At 30.5% G+C, this 5,796-nt stretch overlaps 1 long non-coding RNA gene across 1 annotated transcript; it reads left to right on the top strand.

Moving 5' to 3' along the window:
- The first annotated feature begins 312 nt into the window (after positions 1 to 312).
- On the top strand, positions 313 to 4,990 carry LOC122272230 (uncharacterized). Its single transcript, XR_006226865.2, has 2 exons — positions 313 to 397; positions 4,848 to 4,990. It is a non-coding gene; the product is annotated as an uncharacterized lncRNA (long non-coding RNA).
- Positions 4,991 to 5,796: the final 806 nt, after the last annotated feature.

The raw sequence follows: 5,796 nt of genomic DNA, 5'->3' as shown, positions 1-5,796 counted from the left end.
GCGAAACTAATAATTCATTGTAACTCATACTCACTAATAACTCATTAGTTAGAATCCCCTTACCGTGGGGCTATTTATAGAAGGTTTTTGTAGTTTTCCACTCAATGTAATACATATGCAAGTTAATGCCATAAAAAAATTCCTCCATGCAGGCAATTTCATCCTAATGTTTGATCAAAAAGTTCCCTTGTCTTCCACATTGGATTCTAAGATTACAAGGCTACTGAGTTAAACATTGAGATTTGGAATTGTCAACTGCAGAATAGATCTGTTGTTTAATGCCGGTTAATGAGTAAAATTACTTAATTTCAATTTGTTGCAGGATATTCAGGGTGATCCTCGCAAATTAGGCACAAGTCAATGCATTCAAGAAATTGCAGAAGAACATGTTAAACAAGTAAGTACTATTCTGCTCTTTTTTTTAAATTAGCCAGTTTTGGGGTATCTCAGTGTCAGATTCTACTTCTTTTGTTTCCCATAGTAAACTATGGAGAATTTACCCATTGTAAACTATGGAAATCGCAAGCATAAATGTTTCGTAATGTAAATTATATGTAATACTCGGTGTTGGGTTTTAGACATGACATGTCTAAAAGCGGCATAAACTGTGACCAAAACCTGGGACAAGTTAATTTTTTATCATTTGGGACTTTTTATTTAATAGCAAATCATATACAATGCTTGCATTTTATACAATTATAATTTATATTATATATAATATACAAAAAATTTAGCCAAAATTATTGAAACTTTTGTTTTTTGAAAAACATGACACTCTTAATGCTTTTGACCAATATTATTTGCTATATTATAACAGGGTTCCCACGGTACTTGAAAAACCTTGGAAGTTCTTAAATTTGGTTTTTAAAAAAATCAGAGCCCTGAAAAGTTCTTGAATTCTGCCATAGGGTACTTGAAAAGTACTTGATTTTTTAGGAATTAAAATACCACTAATCTTTCTTACAAAAAAGTTGTAAAAAGTAGTTAATTAATTAAAGGAAAGTTATCGAAATTCTGATTGATGTAATTTTTAATGTTTGAAGTGAAAAGGGATTAAAGAAAATGCAAAACTTATCTACCCTAGATTTTTCAGACCAGATTATTGTTCATGTCTCTGATGGTTTGAAAGTTGAAAATTTTAGATTTTATAGTCATAGGTTTTCGAATGATATATAGTGTTTAATTGATTTAGAAATATGTTCAATGTGTTAACTCCATTATTACGACAGGTTAATATTGTAATCCTATTTGTTCTTTTAATTTATGTACAAAGAATAATGAATTTTTTATAATTTATAATCAAATTTTTACATTTAGTTTTTACTGCTAATAAATAAAATTTAGTTCTACAGGTTTCATCAATTATGAATAAGCATCGTGATTCACATTAAACTGATTCTTGATTAACGCATCGGAATTCATATAAAATGTTCTACGAATTGCAGTTTAACTGAAAGTGATTAATGAATCACATATTGAATATTACTTTAAAGTGATTTGCAAATTACTCATCAGAATTCATGGTAAGGTATTTTATAAATCGCACATCATTATTCACATTAAGTGATTTATGAATCACATGATTCCAATTAAAGTTATTTCTGAATCATATAACGTATTTAAGTAATTTCAGAATCATGCCTCTCAATTCTCATTCTAATAGTTTACAAATCAAGCATTGCAATTCACAAAAGAGAGATTTAAGAATTACCACCCACAATTCTCATCAAAATGATTTAAGAATCACACAGCTGTTCTATATTAAGCCCCTTTCGAATCCCAAATTGCAATTTGCATCATAATGATCACTATTCACATAAAAACTATTAGCTAATCATGCAACAGAATTCACATTAAAGTGATTTATGTATCTCACATAGTGGTATCCTATGTCAATTGGAGTTACTTTTTCTTTTGCCAATTGGAATTTTTTCTAAGTGATTTGAAACAGCAATGTAAACTATCAACCATTTGTATTATTAGCTGATAAATTTAATAAATAATTTTTTTTTGTTGTCAAATAAGCATTGTGATTTAAAAATATAAAATTTTTGCTTCTACGTGATTGTAAAATCTGGTTGACATGTACTTTAGCATATAACCATAATACTGAATAGGTTTTTGAAAAATTTAATTTTAGGTTCTTGAAAGTCATTGAAAAGTCCTTGATTTTTTTTTTTTTAAATTGGGTGAGAACCCTGTATAACTGTTCAGTTTATGTTATATTTATTAATTATGAGTTGTTAATTATTATCAACCTAACTATTAATTTTAATTCTTCTATGCCACATTTTAGGCATATTTTTTTGATTAGCAAAACTTAATAGTCTCCAATAATTGTCTGATCCCTATTTAAAATTAAAGTTGTAAATTTTTATTAAATCAATATTAACTGTTATTACTCATATGCTGGGGAGCAAGTTTGGGGGGAAATTCAGACCATGAAAAAATTTTTGGCTTAAAACAATTTCTATAGTATTTTTAATTGTTAAAGCAAATAGCAAAATATTTCCTTATTATAACACTTTTGTGTCTATATGTGTGCATATCTAATATATATAATTCTCTTACGTGACTCCCAAATTTTGGCTGTATTTCTTTTCCGCCGGTGGCAACGTTTGCTTTGTTTTGTTTACGTTACTATTTCTCTTACACGGCGAATCGACCAATGATTGCCGCTAAAAATGTCACTTGCCAAATCTAGCTGAGGTGGCTCAACATATAGCGCTTTAAAAAACGGAAACTGAAATAACCAGAGAGCATCAGCTGCGACAATCTCATACTTTTAAGCTAGGCAGAAGTGAGTAGTCTTTGTCGATAGATCTCTATTTTAGTATTTTGTCGAAAGCGCCTTTTTTTCCCGAATTTATGTGTTACGAATTTATTTGACAATTTTTGATTTATATCACGAATTATACTTTAGCACATTTCTATTATATTTAACGAATTACATGTCATTTATTTTAATGACTTAGTATTTACTAAAAAGATGTAATTTTTTTTTAAAAAAAAAGGTTTTATATGGATTTGAATGATTGTTTTGAATTCTTAGAATTTTATGCATTTGCAATGTATCTAAGTTAGTAGTGAGCGAAGCGAGCTTGGTTTGCAAAGCAAACCATATAAGATTGCATAGCAATTTTCGGGGGTTAGCGAGCAGGGGGCCCAGCCCACTAGTTAGTTATAATTTCTTAAGTTAATGAGTGGGAACTTTAATTTAATAAATTATCACTATTTCAATTTATTTTGATTTCTATTATTTTTAGCACATATGCTTGTTTATTAAGGAATTGTTAAAAATCTAATTAAGTTATTTCTCGGTTTTTATTATCAAAATTTTTTAACAATATATGGACTTGAGTTGAGACACGGGCAAATGTATTAAGGGGTTAAAGAATTTTTTTTCCAACTTTTCCAAATGTATTGTTTCTTAGTTGTTTTTACATTTAAAAATTTTTAAAAATAACAGACAAACATTGATCATATACCACCCACTGACCCTTGTCAGCAAAAATAAGCAACTCATTTACTTTACCCTTTTTGGTGCTTGCATAATATTTGAACGGCATCGTTATAAGCTTGTAAAAAATTTAAAAAAAGAATCAGACTTATTCCTAAATTGAAGCATTCATGAAATCGTAACTTGTTTATGTAATTAATTTAAATTTTGTAATTATTTTAATTTAAAATGAATATAGTGATTAAACCCTGTGGCAGAATGTTTTCGGATTTTCTGCAACAGAACTCTAGAACTAATATCTTTCCCAAGATGCTTTCAATAATAGCAAAGTTGTATGTTACTAATTCAAGGTAACAAAAACGCTGTGTTTATAAAAACAATGTATATTTTTCTAATTTAATATGTAATATTTTTTTGATTAAAATATTATGGGCGATATGCTGGCATTATGTTAGGAAGAAAACTTACTAATTGTTTCCTTTATCGCATTTTGTAAATCATTAACGCATTAGAAAAGATAATTAAAAATCCTGAAATCCGTAGCAGTAAATGCCGATGACGACGAAATCACGCAAATCAGACTCTTCAAAAAGAGGTTACTCAAATGCGTGTTTTGTTTCAAGATTCAATAGTTGTAATAAATAATATTGGATTTTAAAAACTATATGGAAATCAAAAGCAATAATTGCCCAAAAAAAACGATAGAATCGCTGCCTGAAAAAGTAAATAATCGAATGCAAGATTAAAATTCCCCGTATCGACTGTAATATATCAGGATAATTAAAAAGCATCCATGTGAAAATCAATAACTGCCGAAAATACATTCAAAACACTACATGGATATCCCATATTGGCATAAATTGAACACAACAAAAATTGATAATTAAAATTTTGCGTGTGAAATTCTGCAGAAAGGAAGACCAAAATTGCTTCTTCCCAAAAGAATTTTTTTTCTGCATGAGCTCTGTAACGTTCTGCGACAATTTCGCCGTCCTTCTGCTGCAGGGGCGATTACAAACCGCTACAAGTGTTTAATGAAGAAGAATTCATCGATAAAATTTACACAGGATGTAAAAATAATTTTAAAATTTTGTATACATGCTTCACAGATTTTCAATATGACTTCCCTTGGTCACTCGGACAACACGTAGGCGGTAGTCCATTTCGCGCCATACATTCTGCGGATAACAGAATGACAGTGACGCTCTGAATTGTTTCTGCTCGTTCGCAGGATTCCACTTTACTGCGCCTTGTGTAAGGAAATTTTAAAGTTTCGCCTACATTCTTATCGATAAGTTACATTCTCATTAAATAATTGTAGCTGTTTGTAATCGCTATATTCGTTTTGAATAACCCTGTATATTAAAATCGTTTCCTTTTGTTTCAGGTCATAAAATATGAAAAAAAGAAAATGAAATGACATTTTACATATCATCTTGTAAATCTCATACATTATTGTATATAGAAGTTTTAAATTACTACTGAATATGAAATATATTTTTAATAAAATTAAATATTGTAATTGTTGCTTTCTTTTTTTGCTATTTTTACTTATTCTGAAATCTACGCTACTTTGGTCATGTTTTTTTTTTCCATTTAATATTGTAAAGTAATTCATAATTGGTAGGTAGTACTTTATTTACGTCGCACTAGAGCTGCACAATAGGCTATTGGTGACGGTCTGGGAGACATCCTACTGAGAATGATCCTAAGATGTGCCATTGCAATTTCAATCCTCTCCAGAGGGGATAGCTCCCCTGCTTTGGTAGCCAGATGAGCTGCATGCGAAGTCGAGCATTTTACGGTAGAACAGTTTAACGAGGACCAATACTGTGCACCCTCTGTCACTACCCAGGCTGATCAAAGTGGTCACCCACCTGCTTACTGACCGCTTGATTTCGGTGTTCTACTGGGGACCGTGTCTATACGATTAGTTACTTGATAATTGAGCCCTTAAAGGTATCTTTTTTTGTTGGGTTTTTTTAAAAAGTCCTTAATTTTCCCCTTCTCAAAATGAGATTTTTTTAACGATTTTTGCCACAAATTGTGCAAAAAGTATGGCACTGTTCTGTTCAATGTTTACACAATCCATTTCTGTGTACCGTTCGTCCGTAGCGTATGAAAGTGCCAATCATTTTACATGTTTCATGAAATGCTCAGTATACGCACATGTGCATATACTGAGCTGGATTAGGTTTGAAGGATTGTTGCACTTTCATTTGCAACTCAGTTGCATTTTGTAAGACATTCTTGATCTTTGGTTTCATTTTCCGCCCTCTGAAATCAAACCGAAAAAATGTCTCGAATTGTTGCTAATCGTGGGGACCAACTAAACA

The sequence above is a fragment of the Parasteatoda tepidariorum genome, chromosome 10, assembly GCF_043381705.1.
Source record: "Parasteatoda tepidariorum isolate YZ-2023 chromosome 10, CAS_Ptep_4.0, whole genome shotgun sequence".
NCBI lineage: Eukaryota > Metazoa > Arthropoda > Arachnida > Araneae > Theridiidae > Parasteatoda > Parasteatoda tepidariorum.
Note: the sequence above shows the minus strand (reverse complement) of the source record. Positions and strands in the feature narration are given on the sequence as shown.